General features: G+C 41.1%; 1 protein-coding gene across 34 annotated transcripts in view; it reads right to left on the reverse strand.

Annotated features, from left to right (window-relative positions):
* Positions 1 to 19,713, reverse strand: part of MAGI1 (membrane associated guanylate kinase, WW and PDZ domain containing 1) — a 674,091-nt gene that overhangs the window by 219,421 nt on the left and 434,957 nt on the right. The window lies entirely within an intron of this gene.

A 19,713-nucleotide genomic window follows, 5' to 3' on the forward strand; every position in this document is an offset into this window, starting at 1 on the left:
ATCCCAGGACTGCCACATATTTGGGCCTTATACAGTTCCTTTCTGTGGTTAAGTGAAGTGATTCCCCATGCCCTATGACTACCAGATACACCACACTACACAAGTGACTTCCAAAATGCAGCCAGGAGTCCCCACAGTCACAAATGTCTGTTCTTAGACCCTCTGAGACAACTGTAACAGGGATAAACACGAATGGAGAATGATCCATAAAGAACTCACTCACTGGCCGGACGCAGTGGCTCACGCCTGTAATCCCAGCACTTTGGGAGGCCAAGGCGGGTAGGTCACCTTAGGTCAGCAGTTCGAGACCAGCCTGGCCAACATAGTGAAACCCTGTCTCTACTAAAAATGCGAAAAAGTAGCCGGGAGTGGTGACAGGAGCCTGTAATCCCAGCTACTCGGGAGGCTGAGGCAGGAGAATCACCTGAAACTGGGAGGTGGAGGTTGCAGTAGGCCAAAATCGCACCATTGCACTCTGGCCTGGGGAGCAAGAGCGAAACTCCATCTCAAAAAAAAAAAAAAAAACTCGCTCAGTATCATTGGGACATTAAAAAAGCCAATGAAACTAGACAAGCTCACTGGCACTCTTTTTTCATTAATTACTGTATCTTTTTTCTGATTAAAAATTATAACAATTTCACATGATCTTATAAGACTATTAGCTCTCTGAGGGCAAAGACTTTTTCTGCCTCGTTCACTGGTCTATCCCGAGTCCAGGTCTTAACTCCATATTAAATAAACATTTCCTGAACAAGTTTTAAAAAGAAAAAATGTATCTGTTCATTGAGAAAGTCCTGAAAACATAGAAAAAAAATTTAAAATGAAGCAAACTCTCCCATCAATTAGCAACACAGAGATAGCAACTGTTAGCACTTTCCAGAATGTATTCTGTACATGTACATACAAGTTTTCAATCTAATTTGAGATGAGACTATATAAATAATTTTGTATCCCATTTGGTTTGTCTTTTCTTTTTTCTCCCCTTTTTTTTTTTTTTTTGGCCAAGTAATCTCGCATCTTGCTTTTAATTTTAACCTTCTCTTCAGTTCTCTCTTCTTCAATTCAAGTGCAATGACAGCTACAGACATCAGAAATGAGCAAATCGATACACAGTGACCCAAACACCAAAAGTTCTTCCTGGAGTCAAACAACTTTTGCAGAATAAAAAGAATCCTCTGAACCAGTTCTTCCTTACTCCTAACGCAGGTTATTTTTTTCAATTAACAAGTCACGCAAACACCAGGACAATCACAGCTGTACTGAACTTTGTGGTATTTTCTGCACAGAAAGTAAATATATCTTTCTACCAAAGCATGAATAAAGAAGTGAAGGACAATAAAAAAAAATATGTGGCAGATACCAATCTTGGGCTATCAGATTACTCAAGCACCTCTGAATGCTTAAGACTGACAAGTCGCTTCTGTAAGAATCACAAATTTTTTTGTCAGTTGTTTCTCTTACAGTGTGCACACCGGTTTCCACACATTAATGTGTACATTTCAATTCAGCTGCCTTCCCTGGTGATACCTCTGCCTGCATATCTAATAGATATTTAGATTCAAAATACCCAGACTTAAACAACTATCTTCCCCTTCAAATGGGCTCCACCTGCAAGCCTGTCCCATCTCAGTAAAGGATGACTCCAGCCCTTCTCTGAGCTTAGGGCAAAAGTCAGGATTTAATATCATCCTTTTCTCCTGTCTTCCTCTCATACCTCCCATCAAAAATATCTACACACCCTGTGCCAGCTCCCGTCACCACTCACCTTGATAGCTGTGCAAGCCTCATAACTGGTCTTCTGCATCCAAGTTTGACTCCCTACAGTCTGAGAGGCACACTCTATATCCAAAGAGCATCCAGAATCATTCTTTGAAATGTTGAGTCAAAAAGGGGGCAGCACAAAGGACTTTTCTGGAATGATGTAGTGACGATATGACTTGAATATGAACCTTTACTAAAGATCACAGAAATGTACATGAATAAGAGAATTTTACTGTCCAGTAAAAAGGAAAATTACTGTAAAAGAAAAAAAAGGCAAATGAGGCCACGGAAGTTCTCTGCTCAAAAACCTATATTGTACATGCTGAAGTTGCCACATGACCCGATTCTCTATTACTGCTTTAACTTCATCTTCTAGTACTTTCACTTCCTCGGCTCACTTTGTCCCAGCCACACTGTCCCCGCCCCCTTGCTGCTATTCATACAATTTAGGCATGGTCCTCCCTTAGTGACCTGGCACTGGCTGTTCCCTTTACCTGGAATCCCTCTTCCCCTGCCATTTGTGAAGTTAATACTCTCCACTCTATCTCTTGCACAAACATCACATTCCTAATTAAGCCCTACTGAAACCTGCCATTCATCTCCCATCAGCATTCCCAATACCCCTTACCTTGCTCTACTTTTCCTTTTCCATTCACAGGTATTATCATTTTCAGATATACCATATAACTCACTTACTAATACTTTGCAGTCCTTATGTAACTCTCCCTTACTGACCTCCAGCTAGAATCTTAAACTCCTTGAGAACAACAATCTTCCTTCCAATCCTGAATATATTCCTGACACTTAGAAAAGTGCCAGGAACATAGTAGATGTTTGATAAATATCTTTTGAAAAAAAGTGTACACAACTGGAACCTAGTGTATGTCAGGCATTGCACTAGCCCCTATGGTAGATTCAACATGTCAAATGACTGTTATTTTGTTAAATAAATGGGTTGGCCTACATCATCCCCCAGTCCTCTCTAGCTCATAAATGCATTCCAAGTGAGTGTTTTAGACATGATTATAGGCTGTACTCGAATGTAAGTGCCCTGAAGGCAAGGATTTTAGGCTGCTTTCCAGCTACTGCATTCCCTGCCCTAGAACAGTACATGGCATAGAGAAGCATGCAATATTTAGTGAATGAGTAAGCTCCCTGTGAACAAGGAATAAGAGTCTTGTATGTGTTATGTTTCTGATTCTACCCAGCACATAGGAAGAGCACCAGGCACGTGGGAGAGGCTCGGCCCTGGTTATGTACTCTACCTAGTCTCCTCATGGTTGGTTCAAAAAAATCACAGTTAGCAACAATATGCACAGGCCTTCCTCAATATTCTCAGGAGTAGTAATGGAGAGGATGATTTTAAACATGCTGCATAAGCGCTTTACTTCAGGTGGCAGCTCTTTGGAATTCCTATTAGGTGCATCACATCAAAGAGCGGCTCTCTGATGTTGACATGCCTGACGATTCTGAGTACAAAATCCAGGTCAAATAAGACTTCTGTTGAAAGCAAGCTTCTCCAGAGAAATTGCAGGGATTTCCCTTTGCATCCTGGTTACTTCAATTCTCTGTCTTGAACTTTACACCAAGGCCACTACGACCCCAAAGCCTCATGGAAGTCACCTCAGCAGTCACCTACTCCAATCACCTCTGACTGGCCATGACTGTTAAAGGTTTTGCTTCCATGAATGTGTGTTTTCCAAAGATACATACACCACATCAGCAAATGAACGCTGACATGAGACATGACTTCTCCTTCTACAACTTCTAGAATTACAGGTATCATTGTCACACCAGTCCATGAGCACTGTGCAACACAGACATAATGTAAACCACATATATGATTTTAAGTTACATAATGTTAAAAATAAGTCAAACCAAACAAGTGAAATGCACTTAATAGTGTATTTTCTCTAACCCAATATATCCAAACTACTGTAATTTCAACATGAAATCAATATAAAATTATTAATGAGATATTTTGCCTTTTATCTCTCATACTAAGTCTTCAAAATTGGGGTCCACTTTATACTGACCACATATCTCAATGGCCCCAACAGTCACATGTGGCTAGTGACCACTGACCTGGACAGTGTGAGTCCAGATGTCAAGCACCTTCTCTCCCAAGTTGTTATTGCTGCTCTTAGATTTACACTATTTAGGGATCTTACAACTGATTTTGAAAGTCTTCTAACCTATGATGACACTACTTTCATTACTCTCAGCACCAAAACATGCATCTTGCAAGACAGTTGAATGAAGCAATGTTACAGTGGGAGAGGGCTGCTAACTAGGATAGACTTACCCTGTCTCTCAGAGTCATAAATAATATATTTGTTTCTCTAATCTCTAACTAGAACCCCATTTTGTTGAATTCCAATGACATTCCTAAGATTCTAAGAATGATGTTTCTTACTGACAGCAGGGAAATGGGAACTAACTACAAGGTTTTTTTGAAACAGCTCTGCCAACACCACCACCAAAAGATAAACTGAACAGCAACAGAAAGGAGGTTGAAAGCAGGAGAAAGTTCAAGTACAATCACCTTCTCACTATAAACTGCACTCCCGTGGACCAGCTCTTAGTGTTTGAACAGGTACAAAATGAGGCTGAAGAAGAATAGGGCTCTTTAAGGACTCAAAGGAATGATCTAACCAAGTTTTAAATGAAGAAGAACTAAAGAACACATTCAGGTTAGGTGCTAATTCACCAGGTGAAAGTTGTTTTGAAAATCTATACTAAGAAAAGCTCTGTCATTTTCTCCCTGAAGATGAGATTGTGGCCTCTACTAGTCTTTCAAAGGTGAAATGGATCACAAGAATATGAAAGGCAGTTCAATCTGGAGAACTTTCCACAGTGACAGTGGTGTGAAGTTCACAGCAATAAAATAATAATTAACACATCACAGCACATCCAGACTCTGACATTCTCTACCCCTATTTCCATTAGTCAGGGCCTCAAAAATCTACTCTTGAAAAAAAAAAAAAAAAAAAAAAGGCAAACTGGCTTAAAGTGAATTTTTTTCCTTTCCAAGGAAGGTTGTTATCAAGCATTGCCCAGCCTACAGAATGAGCTACTCTGGCCTAATTCTGACAGCTGACTCAGCAGAGACCAGTTGGAACAATGGTTTTCAGGAGGCCAATGCTGGAATTGGTGAGGCTCTGACAGTACCCTGCCAAAGTCAGCAATTTCTTTAAAATAGGGTCAGCTTATAGGAACCCAGATGCTATATCTACTGGCCTGGTTTCTTGGAGAAAGAAAAAAACCAGACTACAACATACCCACTATCCTAAAAACAGCCAAGACACAACTGGCAGCAACCTCAGTAGACCTGAGCGATAAGCAGTGTTTGACACAAAGCTGGGAAGCCATTGATTTACTTCGCAATTACTCAAAGATTTCACATTCAAGTGGACGAGAAACCTAGGAACAAGACACAGGTCACAGCTCTTTTGGCCTTTGAAAAAACATACAAAAGCAGAAGGAAGGAAGCAAGTACATCACATCCCCACATCTTTATGCCCTCAGCCTACCTAAAAATAAATTTGAAGTGTGTGGTACAAAGATTATCAATGACTACAGCACTAAAATAAATGGAAAATGTAATAAAGATATAGTTCAACAAACATTTCTAGATTCAGGATAGTGCCTCGCAAAACTATATTTGTGATATTCTTGCCAAGTCAAGTATAACAGTACTCATTTTTATCTCATTCATTTATCCATTCGACCAGTTCATTTAAGTCTTTCTTGTACCAGGTACTGTGCTAGACACTGGTGCTATAATGGGAAACTGAACCCAACAAGGACCCGCATTCAGGGACTTTCATATCCATTGTGAGAAAGGCAGACGGGCCAAATTGATTCACATAAGTCAGTAAGACTTATTGATGTGTAATAAGAACTACCATTCAGTGAATGCCTATCATGTTTCAGGTTCTATGTGAGAGACTCATTTAATCCTAACAACATCAGCAATTAGTCATTAAGACCATTTACAGATGAGGTAACTGAGCCTTACAGAGGTCAAATGATTTGCCAGGGTCATTCAGACAGTCAAGGACAGAGCCAAGATATAAACCCAGATCTGTCCAACTCCTATCATAAGCTTAATGTCTGAAAATAAGATATCATCTTGGTATTAAAAAAATCAGGCAAATCAATGGTGAGCAGGACTGACTGACAGCTTGTGCAATGCATTAAAATGTATGATTATAAACAACCCAATTTTAAATGTGGATAAAGGATTTGAACAGACACTTCACAAAAGAAAATATACAGATGGCAAATAAGCAGATGAAAACATGTTCAACATCCTTAATCATTTCGAAAATGCAAGTTAATATCACAGTGAAATATCACCACACTGCTAGAAAGGCAAAGAAAAAATGTTTTTAATTTTAATACCAAGGGCAGATGAAGATGCAGAGCTTCTGTAACTCTTAGATGTTGCTGGTGAAAATGAAAAATGGTACAGTCACTTTGGAAAAAGCTTGAGAGTTTCTTATGAAGTTGGACATATATGTGCCATACTACACAGAGATCTCACTTCTAGGTATCTACCAAGCAAAATGAAAACCACTGTTGACACAAATACCTATCTAATACATATTTAGTTATCTCTCTGGCCCTCTGAACCTATTCTCTTGCTGTCTTTGAAGTCTCCTTTAGCAACTTTATTCTTAATTCCCAAAAATGAGAACAATTCTACTGTCCTTTAACTGGTGAATGGCTACACATACTATAGTATATTCATACAATGGAATAATATGCAACAATACAAAGGAACAAAATAATGACACAAGCAAAAACATAGGCCGAGTGCAGTGGCTCACACCTGTAATCCCAGTACTTTGGGAGGCTGAAGCAGGAGGATCAGCTGAGCCCAGGAGTTCGAGACCAGCCCTGACAATATAGTGAGACCCTGTCTGTACAAAAAATTTAAAAAATTATCAGGGCGTGGTGGCGCATGCCTGTACCCTCAGCTACTTGGATTACTGTGGTGAGGGTATCGCTTGAGCCCAGGAGGTTAAGGTTGGAGTGAGCCATGGTCATGCCACTGTACTCTAGCCTGAGCAACAGAAAGAGACCCTGTCTAAAAAAAAAAAGCAACAACATGGATGAAGCTTAAGTCCATTTTATTAAGTGAGAAAAGCTAAATCTAATACTTTTATACACTAGATTATCCCATTTACATGATATTCAGAAAAAAGGCAAAATTATTAGGAATAGAAAATGGATATAATTGCTTGGAGGAGGTAGAAAGGATTGACTACAAAGGGTCAGTAGAAAATAATTTTAGGAATGCTGATTTTTAGGGGTGATAGTATTATTATTCTATAGTTTGAATGAAGTGGTAGTTACATGATTGTATGTAACTGCTGAAACTCAGAGCACCGTATATCAAAAAGAGTAACTTTTGTTGCAAGTTAATTTTCAAAATGAATACAATTTGCTTCAACAAATGTGATTTGAACGACAGAAATTAAACACAAAGATACACAAAAATACACAAAAATACTAAATACACAAAAATACACAAAGATACACAAAAATACTAAAATTTTGCCTAAAGCCATCCCAAACTACAAGACGTATTCTTAATGACAAAATGTTGGAACATGAACAATTTCAAATTGGCAAGTAACAGATTTTTTTTTTTTAACACCTTCTCACTGGTTGGCAAGCAGAACAGTTCGCTCCAATATCTTCATTCTGCATTCTGGAAAATGCAAACAGGCCACAGGGAAGCTTCTGGTATGGGCGAATGAAGGTTTCTCCTTAGCCTGTAACAGGTCACAAAAGCTGATGCAGAGTTTTTCTTCACAGGAGAAGCTAAAATTTCCCAAGGCTTGCTGCTTTCCCATTATGGAAGAGGCACTGTAAGAACAACCTGGTGAATTGCCCCCGAGATCCCTATCTATTGCTGTGTGAGGGCTTTGCTTTTGAGGTTGGGGTTGAAGCTCATTTGAAATCTTTGACATTCCCCAATAAGATATTGCTGGGCCCAAGATTTTGCTACTTTTTTCTTAATGCCATTGGGATACAGATGCTCCTCGACTCACTTTGGAGTTATGTCCCAATAAACCACTGGTTTACTGGGAACACACCTAACCTACTGAACATCATAGCTTAGGCTGGCCTATCTTAAACGTGCTCAAAACATTTACGTTAGCCTAGAGCTGGGCAAAATCATCTAACACAAAGCCTATTTTATAACAAAGTGTTGAATATCACATGTAATTTATTGAATACTGTACTGAAAGTAAAAAACGAACAGTTGTGTGGATACTCGAAGTATGGTTTCTACTGAATGCATATGGCATTTCTTTGCCATTTTATTTTATTATTACTTTTTTCTTTTTTTTTTTTTTTTTTTTTTTTTGAGACAGGGTCTCGCTCTGTCGCCCAGGCTGGAGTGCACTGGTGCGATCTCAGCTCACTGCAACCCCTACCTCCTGGGCTTCCACCTCCCAGCTTCCACCTCTCAAGTAGCTAGGACTACAGGCACATGCCACCATGCCCAGCTAATTGTTCTTTTTTTTGTAGAGATGAGGTTTCACCATGTTGCCCAGGCTGGTCTCAAACTCCTGAGCTCAAGCAATCCACCCGCCTTGGTCTCCCAAAGTGCTAAGATTACAGACGTGAACCAAGGTGCCCAGCCTACTTTACCATTTTAAAGTTGAGAGATTGAGTTGTAACTCGACCAGCTGTATTAACCACACCCTCCCTCCCTTCTTCGCATGACAACACAATGAAACAACAGAAGCACTCAATCAGGGAGTAATTCTACAAAATGTATGGCAAGCCTGACAGAAGCTCAACTTCCCAGTGTTGGGATCCATCTGGATCTCAATTCTCCAGCACACATTTGGTTCTTTCCCCACGGCTCTAGAGCCTATTCTCCAGCTTTCCTTAGAGGCTCCTTTTCTGAACAGCCCCAAAGCGCTGGCTCATCTGCCTACCAAAGGCTCGCTAAAAACCCATATTACAAGCAATTCAAAGCATGAAATGAAAATTGATGCTTTCAACTCCTATAACGATGAAAACGGGAAGCTGCCGGAAACTCTATGCTCCTTTATTTTCCAAGAATATAGATAGCCTTCCAAGAATATAGATAGTCAGTTTTCAAGAATAGAGATAGCAGCATGTTATATGAGATAAGCACTTGCTCTAAGGGTGAAGCATTCCTCCCTAAATTTGACCCCATTAAGGTGGAGCGTTTGCATTCAAAGGCAAGTCTGGTAGGGGTGTATTAATAACAAAAAGAAAAAATGCTACCTTCAGAATCAACACTGACCAAAGATGACAAACTACTCCCCATATGTAAAAGGCACATTAAAACAATGAGTGACTATGCCCTTCAGTGTGAATCAAATCACATTTTTCAATCTAGGCAATGTAGATGAAAGTCTCACCACTCTAATGGTGAGATGGGCAGTTCTAATTCTATCTCTGTGCAGGTTAAGTATCTGTAAAATGAGAGGATTGAACAGAAATAACACCTCTGAGTTCTCTTGCAATATTATGTTCTATAGTTCTAGGACTTAAGGAAGTACAAAGGGCAATGTACTGTCTGTCATTCTCTACCAAAACAAAAGTTCCCCAAGGGAAAGAAGTGATAATTATTGTACCCTTGGTACCTTGCAGAGTGCTTGGCATATACAACATGCTCAATAAATTTTTATTGAACGAATGATGAATTATAGTAGAGTCAGGATAAGTTTGCCTGGCTCCATCATTTGATTATCGGGTTCCGTAATTAAGAAATAAATATTTATATACCTAAATTGTGACTTCACGACAGACCCTAGGAACACAAAAATGTATGAGACACTGAAGTTATCCTTAAACTTGTATTCTAGATAGTGAAACAAGAAATGTTAGCTTAAGAAGAGAACCATCTAGGAAGTAAAGAGTTTTCTAATGTTGTTAGGTTCAGAGCAGGGATAGGTCAGAGTAAACAGTTTACAGTATGCATGGACGGCTTCCTGCAGTATGTGGACAGAAAACTAGGGAGACAGGAAACTTGAATAGTTGAAAATGATTTAAAATGATGGCAAGAAGGATTCATTTCCTTACAATGGGGCAGTGAAATAAGGTGCTTCTATATTTTTATATATTAACAAGATACTATGAAAACAGGTTCAAACTTAAACACGCTGTTTTGGACAACCAGTTAGGCCACTCCCAGGCTTATAGATCCCACACTCTGCTGGACAGCCCACTTGCATGCCCCTTGTGACTTTCCCATCTACTAAGTCACCCTTCCTAGGACCATGCATGTCATCTTGGACCTCTTCCTCTCCCTTGCACTTCCTGCTCCAGTATTCACCAAGTCTTTTCTCTCCCTAAATATTTATTTATTGGGTATCTCCCCTATCTTTCTTGCCTTAGCTTGGGCTTTCACTTTGACCACAGCTTCCTTGTTGACCCCCCCTGCATTAACTTCATTCCCTAAATCAAGGGTTGGGAAATTTTTTCTGTCAAGGGTCAGATAATAAATAGAAAATAGGCTTTGGAGGCTGTGTAGTCTCTGTCACAACTACTCAACACTCCCACTGTGGCATAAAAGCAGCCATAAAAAAAATACAATAACCAGATGACCAGGTTCCAATAAAACTTTATTTACCACGACATGCAGTGGGCCAAATCTGACCTCAGGACCCTACTTGAATGACCCTTGCTTTAGATGGTTGCCAGGGTGGTTTTCAAAAAAAAAAAACAAATAGTACCATGTGACTCTCCTAAACTCTTCCAAGACACCCATCACCCTCAGGATAAGTTCCAGGCTCCTTGGCATCTCTGTGTCCATCCCAGAGTCTGTGTCTCATAACTCTTAAAACTGCACACTCAACGATCCATGACTTAATCCCTTCCCAGAAACACCAGCCTCTTATGACTTGATATACACATGGTTGGGTCCTCTTCCAGGAATGTCTTCATTCCCTCTGAAAAACTCCCATCCAGCCTTTAAAACGCATCACCAGTGTCTCCTCTACTATGAAATCTTCCCTGACCTGAATTCTAGACAAAGACAGGTCAGTCTCTGTGCTCCCCCAGCACCTTGACATACTTCTCTTACAACCCATGTGACGGTGGGATGTCATTGGCCATGTATGTGTCTCTCACCACCACCAATTCCCCAGTGAGGGTAAAGCTATTTTGTACATCTTTGTATCTTTAACACCCAGCATAATATCGGGCTCATAAACATATTTGGGTCATAACAACTATTTGTTTGATTAATCGGTAAAAAAATCGTAAAGATTTCAACTTGGTACTCCTTTGACCTTGTATAACTGTAAAGAAATCTGAATTCACTCGGTGCTCTTAACTATCTTGGTTGTGCCAACTATTTTAATTCAACACTTGCTATTAAAACTTGTCCAAATGTCAGAATAAACTGTTTTTTCTGAGGATGATATAATTCAAAATTTCCCCTTTTAAAGGAGATGTACTTTAAAACTGCTACTTAGCTGTCCCCCCCATTCGTCTTTAATTAGCTGCTTGAACAATGCTGAATATATTACATCCTTGCAGAGAGCTAAGTCCTCAAGCAATTAGTCTGTCCTACCAAATGTGACCTACATCACTACTGTGCCCAGGATAGGCAAACCTTCACAGGACAGGATAAATTCCTACATCTTCCAGAATCTGGACAGAGCCTCTAAGGCCAAAGGAAACATGAACTTGCAGTAAAGACTATAAAAAGTCCATGTTTTTTCACCTATCAAACCAGCAAAACTTTAAGAAACAAGAGAATGAACACGCTTACACATGCTGATGAGAATGTAAATTATATAATTCTTTTAGTGGAACAATTTGGGAGTTTTTCAAATCCTAAAATGTGCATTCTCTTTAACTCAGTGATGCCACTCTCAGGAGTTTAACTTACAGAAGAATTCACAATACACACAAAGCTATGTGTGCAAGGATGTTCCTTTCATCACCGTTTCCATCATTCAAAAACTGGGGAATGTTGGGCTAAATCATGGTACAGCAAAATTTTCCATGAACTCCACCATCTACAACCACTGCCTTCTTGAGAGTCCTGACTGTCAAGCTCACTATGTCCAAAATGAAACTCCTGATCTTAAACTAAGAGATGACCCACCCCCGCCCGGTGTCCCCCATCTAGCAAATGACTATTCTGTCCTTCCAGTTAGTTGTTCATGTTAAAAAGCAAAAAACCAAAACCCTTGGAGTCATTCTCAATTCCTCTCTTTTTCTCACACCCCTCAGGTCATCCATCAGGCATGAGTCTACTCTCAAAATATATATAACCACTTTGTACACCTCCACTACCATTACTCTGGTCTGGCCACTATAATCTCACACCAGGATTATAACAATCTCCTGTCATAACAACTTCCTGTCAGTGCTCTCTGCTTCCGCTCCTACGGAAAACCTCATCCTATGACCTTCAGTGAGGCTCTGCGAATGTTCATTGGGAGCGTGTTACTGCCTGGATCAAGACTCTGCAATGGCTATTTCATTCTGGGTGGTGTGGTTGGTTAGGGTCTAAAATGTCTAGCATAATCTGTCATTCTTCCTTATACTCTGACCTCTCCTCCCATAGTTCTAACCCTTGTTCACTCTATTTCTGCCACTCTGGCCTCCTTGCTGTTCCTCTGAAAATGCAGGTACCAGTTCTGCCACAGGGCCTTTGCACTGGATTGGCTTTTACCCAGTTATGCACATGGCTCCTTCCCTCATGCATTCAGGTTTGTGCTTATATGTTACTTTCCCAGTGAGGTCGACCCTTGACACCTTGACAACTCTATTTAAAAACTGCAACATGCCCAGTCTCCACACTCAACCCCCTTACTCTGCTCTGCTTTTCCCCTCGTATAATGTCCCACCTTCTAATATACGAAATGATTCACTCAACTATTACAGGTACTGTTTTGATTTCACCTGACTAGAACATAAACCCTATAAGGGATCTTCATCTGTTTTGGTTGATCATATATACCAGGCAGGCAGAACACAGTTCCTAGCACATAAAGGTTGTTAAATAAATACTTGTTGAATAAACAAATATATCTTAGTGTTTCTGTGAGGACTAAATCAGCCAGCCCTAGCACATAGCAACCTAACAAAAGTAGGTTCCAGTTATTATTAGAAAGAATAAAGTAGGCATGCAACTACTGACATGGAAAGTTGCCCAGATGTAAAGACAATAAGAAAAGTCAAGTTGTAACTGAATACAAAGTGTGCAACTGAACTAGCATGCAAAGGAGAGTTAATAGAGCATTATCAATAATACTGAAAAAATAGAAACATGCTAACAGGTCACCATCAGGGCAAGGGTTAAACATATTATACCATCTTCCCACCATACTTGGGGACATTAGGTGGTTGTCACCAGGAATAAGGTAGGATATTTGTGTTACATATTAAGATGTCAATTTCAGATGGGGAAAAGAAATTGACTTACTGACTGAACAGGAAGTAGAGTGTGATAGCATCTTCTTTGAAAGAAAAAAGAAAAAAGCTATGTGCATATATATATTAGTGCAGAAAAGTTAGGAGGGAAACAAAGGAACACACGTACATGCAGTTACTTTTGGAGAGTTGGACTTCAGAAAGAATGAGGACTAGTGTGTAATTTTATGCTGCATTTTTCCATTGTGCTTGACTTTTCTGCAAGCAACCAACCCAACTTTTGTTTTGCCAACCACAGTAACTTCTGGGAAAAACTTCCCATAGTGGAAAGATCTCATTTTAACTAATCATTTCTACCTTATTCCCTATTCCCTGATCTTATTAGAAGTAAATTAAGATGCGTTCTAATACAAGCTACAGGAGGGCAGGGGGTTTTTATATTTTGTTGATGGGGCTATGATCCCCAGTGCCTAACAAGCGCCTACCACATAGTAGGCACTCAAATATTATAAGTTATTCTCAATATAAGGTCACCTTCAGGTAAAATTATAAGTAGTAAATTAAAAAGTCCCAAGCTAGAAAAGGATATAGCAAAAGCATGCATAAACTGGAGTGTTAAGCCTCATAAAAAGGAGTTTAAATGTTTACAGACTTTTTTTGCTTCCCTTTCAGGTCACTATCTATAATCATGTATTTTTAAAGCAACTCTCTTTGGCATGACTCCACAATTAATGAGAAAATTATAGCACTTACTGTCTTATAGCCAAGTTATTTCATACAGTCGTTGTCAAATTTGTAGATTCCCACTGATCTAATCTTTATTGTGGCAAAGAAATATACCCAGTGCAATAATTCAGATGCGAGGACTAGTAGATTGTGAAGGATGGGGGGGAAAGGAGATTCTTTAATCAGGCGAGCAGTATCAACTTTTCAGAACAATTCAACAGTGAGCAGAAATCTAAATGCTTTTTTACTTCCAATAGAATATAGGATAAACTATCTGGTTGGTGGAAAATAATATCTATCATTAAATACAAACAAACCTATGTTTCATTTCTATTTTCAAAATGATTTTTCAAGGAGCTGTACTTTTTTGCATTGCTTTGATAATTACAATAGCACTCTAGGAAACAGCCTGAACTTCATAATGACTGCATAAGGTCAAAGTTCTTAATGTGTCCATTCATTCAAGTATTTATTGAACATATATTACCTGCTAAGCATTGTGCTTAGGACTAGATATAGAAATACTGGAAACATATTGATATCTCATTATATGGATATAGATATATTGGGATATTGAAAGAGAAATAATTTAAAAATCTCCACAAACAAAAGCCTCACAGAATGGAATTAAAAGAAATATGGTTTTTTTTTTCCTGCCCTTTCAGGTCAGATAATCATTTAAAAATCTTTTCACTCAAGAACATTCAGCCTGATGAGTCACTTTCAAGCCCAAGACCTCCCCTTTACTCTCATGCCTCAGATCTTCTCAAACATTTTGGTAAAAGTCAGGTAACATTTTCTCCATCCTGTTTTTATTCTTGAATCTGGCCACCTATCAAAACTTTAAGGATGTCAACCTCCATGGATGAAGAAATAATAATCAGCAACAGCAGCTCAAGGACTGTATTTGAAAAAACAAAACCAAACCAGATATCTAGATGGCATCAGTCATCAACTCACTAGATTCTTGAAAAGCAAATGGATTGAGTGCCATTTTTATCAAATGGAATCACTTGTCAAACAGGTTTACCAATAACAAAATGGCAAATCCCAGATCCCACTATTTAGAAACATTGTTTAGTCATAATTTTCCTGAGTGTTGACATCCCAAATTAGTCATGTAAATTTACTGAAGGCCAACAGTAGCAGAAACTTGTCAACAAGACCAAGGAAGCAAAGGAAGGCAGCATCTTTACATTTTTAGTGTTTATGACACTTCAAAAGCCTAAAAGTCATCAACAGCTGGCCTACTATCAGACACAGAGATCAGCAGAGTTACTGAATTAATGGCTGGCATTGTTGCTTTCTTCCCACCAGACATCTCAAAAAATGCTATGACAGTTTTTCTGGTGCCAGAGGGTGTCAGTATGACTGCGAGGGATGTGCTTACATTCAAATATTTGGGGTCTGATTATCAACATAAGAAATTTTTTTTTCAAAGGAAGAAACAAACATGCTGAGAAAATGGTGATTACTAAATGAACAGAATTTTGTTATGCAAATACAGTTGCAAAGAAAAAGAAATCTCTGCAGTATTCTGATGGGGGGGTGTCTTTTGATTTAGCTTTTTCTAGTACTATCAACTCTATATTTACTTTCAGCTTTAGAAACCCTTTTACCTTCAGTGCTCAGTGTCCCCCAAATTCTATTCCATGCAAGCCTAATAAGCCAACATCAGAATAATGCATGGGTCTGTGTATTTATTTATTGAAATCATTAAACAGGCAGTTTCAGTTGGTATCACATCACCTGCTTTATATTACGCAGCACAGGGTCAAAGAGAAATTACAATTAAATTTTTCAATAACTGGTGTCAATTAAGCACGGTGCTTAGCTCCTTTGTAAATATGGAGATCTTATTCTCTCTGTCTTCTTTTTCCACTCCTCTACCCCCATCCATATGCCAAGAATGAATAGAAAACAAGGGGAAAGGAGAGGCTGCCTCATCAGAAGCCTTTGCTAGATGTGTCTTAGTAAAATCAGCTATAGTCATTACTTCTATTGCACCATTAATTCATGGGCATAGTTTCTGTTCTTATACACAAGAATGTCAAAGATCCATACAACTGTTTATCACAAAAACAGTCTTGGGTATCAAACGTATAGGTTCAAAGAGCTCCTTTCTGTTAATAAAGCCCATGTGAAACTGTTTTGCCACAAGCTTTTAGAGAATCTAGACTCAGGGTTGGTAATTCCAGTGGACACACCAGGGGCCACCTCACAAATTGCCTCTTCTGGCCACAGTTAAACTGAAGAGGCAGTGAGGCTCTAGTCTCCCCTGGGGGTGGTTTCGTATCAAACACACATGCCCATGCTTTTGCTCAGCAAGGATCAGGAGAGGAGCCTCAAGTCTAATCATAAGAACAGACCGATTTAAGAGCCATAATTGAGTAAAAAGAATAACGGACCGATTCCACGTCTCTCTAGCACAAACACAACGAATCCAAACACCAAACCTCAAGCATCTTTTTAAACACAGAAATACAACTTGAAATATACAGCCTAAGAAAGAAACTACATAGGGAAGCAAATGGGTAAGCTTCAGTTTTTAACTCCCTGGGGTGGGTAAGGGTGGGGGTGAGGAGTTAGGAGTATCCTCATCAAGAATCCTTTCCCTCTGCCCCATCCCCTTTCCCAAAGCCAAAAGAGGAAAGACATTGAGAGACAGGGGCAGACTGCTTCTGTTTGCTCAGTTGAGAAATGGAGGAATTGAGTCTCTGTTGATACCATTAATCTGCTAAAGCTTTCAACAGCACTACAATTCATTGGCAAGTGACGAGCTGCGCCTTGTTGACGAGTTTCAGTGCAAGTTAAATCACGAAAAGAATCCGACTTCATATCTAATTAATACAGGCTTCCAAGTGATCAAAAAACAACAGTTTTTCAGAAAGTATGAGCCCTATAGATGATAAAAGACAAGCTTTTCTCAACTAAGAAATGCATTTATTTTCCCAGAACCCCAAAGACAGTATGTCATTCCGTGGGTTACCATGTGCATATGGAGTTTTTATGTTTTCAATATAAAAGTCACAATGCCCTCATGCAAAAGCTTCCCGTTGTACTGAAACCCCCAACAAATATGTCCGAATCTTTTGAAAGCACTGAATACTCATCCAAGAGGAGTAGTAAAACAAACAACACTATAAACCAGCAAGGGTTATTTGGCTAGCACACACTCATAAGTAGTCTCCTAATTGATTCTCAATTGACAGGGTGTTGAGCATGGTAAACTCTGGGAAAGAGAAAAGGGCCCAACATACCTAATCCTTATAAATAAGCTATACATACCCTCAAATAATTTAGTTCAGGCACAAATCCACTCCCTTTGAGTGTGAGACAGTCTATATACCAACACTGTGGACAAGACAGCTTCCTTGTACACTCCATTGCCCCCTGGTACCCAGGTCAGTTAGACTTAGGACTTAGGAAGAGGAAGGGAGGGATAGCCTTCCTGAATCTTCAAAAATCCCCCAGCCTTCCGGGTTTGGCCCATTCACTTACAGAACCAGACAGGGAGAAAAGCCTTTTAGCTCCCAAGCACTCAGCAAGCCAGACTCTGGATTCTGTTTTCTGATGCCCACAGACATACATCTCTTACCTAGATAAGACAGTGCTCTAACATACAAATGTTAATTTCCAGGAAGCAAACTTAAAAAGCCTTCCGCATGTACATTCTTCCTTTTAGAAATAGGAAAAAGGACAGAGGAGAATCGCAGCCCTTCCGTTTCTTATTTTCCCCGAGAGCTTACAAAGCCCTCCAAAGTGCAAAGGCATTTGCCCACCGCGCTGCCCGGGGAAGCAGCTCTCCCTCTCCCCCGCCTTCCCCAGCCTGGGCGCCGGAACAATGCAGCAACATACATTTACCAACACCTGCTGGAGCCTATTAATATGCACGGGGACGTATTGATTTTTCCCCCCTCCCTTCCCCTGCCCTCCACACTGAGCAGGCTTTCATCTCCTCCTTTACCATCCATCAGGAACTCATTTCGCCGGCCCCCTCCCCCTCCCACCCCCAGTCCCCATTCAGCCGAGCCCCTCGCTCCAAAAGCCCGGGCTGACGAGCACACTTTGGAATGCACTTCATTAAAATTTAGCTGCCCGATTCCAACCTGCAATGCGGAGGAGGCAATACAAAGCGCGCGCCACACTTCCTCCAGCATCCCCTTCAAAAGCCCCATTGTTCGCCAGGCATCTGCTCCAGAGCCCGGCCTCTCCCTATCCACTGACCTCTGATTTTTTTTTCTCCCCCCCTCCCCCTTCCTCCCAGCCTGGCCAAACGGGCCTGCCTGGTGAATTAAAACGCAGCCGCAGCCATCTGGCCCTCCCAAGCTGGCCGGGTTTCTCCCCGCCCCTCCTCCCTGGTCCACACACCACACACGGCATCTTCACCTCCATGGATGTTCCCACAACCCAAGCTCAAACCTCCGGTGGCAGGGAGCCTCTGCCGCCGCCTGCCTGTCCCCAGGCTTCCTCCAGCAGCGGAGCGTTCGAATCCAGAGGTGGGCAGGGGGCGGTGGAGGGGTGGCGAGAGGAGATCATGGACCACTTGTACTTGCCTGCAAACCCCAGCCCAATCGCCAAGATTAATCCTTCCCTTTGTGAGCCTGAAACCGCCTCCCACCACGCTGGTCCTCGGCTCTGCAGCGGCTGTAAAGAGAGGCGGGGGTGGGGGGGTGGGACCGAACCCCTTCCTAGGAGAGCTGGGGGCGCCTCGGCCACCTGACCACAGAGCGGTTTTTCGAGGGAAGAGGTGCTGGCAGCAGGAGCAGCTGATGGTGCGAGAAGGGAGAGAAGATGCCCAGGCTTGCGCCTTTTATATTACTGGCGACATTTCTAACACATGACAACAATTTCCATCTGTATTTAAGCCGGGAGTGTGAAAAAAGAGCATTACATCACAGAGCCCGGGCTCCTAGAGGCTGCCGGATATCTAGGCCGGGGGGATTAGGGGGCTGCACCTGCGGAGGGGGCGGGGACTGAGCGAGCCTCTCCCTGCTGGGGCGTGTCAGGTCCCCATCACCCGCATGGCCCTGTGGGAGCCCCTGGGCATGGAAAGGCGGGAAATAGGGTTGCCCCATTTGCGACATGTTGGAGGCTGAGTGCATGAGTGGGTGGGTGAGGGCGAGGGAAGGGGCGTGACTCCCTTTCTTGGTTAGGGATACAACCCTGACTTCCCAAGAGCAAGGGACAGAAGTCCCTTCTGATGAAACTGACTTCTGCCTTTCTGCCTCTTCCCCAACTTTGGAAGGAATTCCAATAGATAATAACTCTTATGTTTGAAATAATTGTCTTCCTTTGGAGTTAAACTAAAGACGATGGAGTGGCTTAGAAAATGAATTTGAAGGATCCACTTTCAAGGAATTGACACTTCAAGAATCAAGGGTACAATCTGACTCAGAATCAAGCTGCTTCTTTACTGCGCAACTCTATGTCATTAAAACTCACTGTTTTTAAGGAGTGATAGGATAGTGGATAGGGAGAGGCTGGCCTCTGGAGCAGATGGTTGGCAAACCTGCCTCTTTAAAAGATTCTCTAAGAGCCGGCGGTATCACCTCCACCCTGTTTCTTTTGAGGGATCCTTCCTCTTCATCCACCTTAGTGAGAAAACTTTATTGAGAGACCTCTAGCTTTGGAAAGGTAAGTTTTCTCTATTTTCAAATGGTCAGTCATTGCTGAAGCTACACCTTGTAGCAAGAGAGTGAATGCCTCCAGACTGTCAAAGAAAGGACGCTATCCACTGCCTTCCTTCTCATAATCCAGGTGCTACAGAGTCACGTGCAAGCATCCTCCAAGAATTCATTACTACAACTTGGACAGGAGGAGATGTTCTGAGAG

This window comes from Pan troglodytes, chromosome 2 (genome assembly GCF_028858775.2).
Source record: "Pan troglodytes isolate AG18354 chromosome 2, NHGRI_mPanTro3-v2.0_pri, whole genome shotgun sequence".
Classification (NCBI taxonomy): Eukaryota; Metazoa; Chordata; class Mammalia; order Primates; family Hominidae; genus Pan; species Pan troglodytes.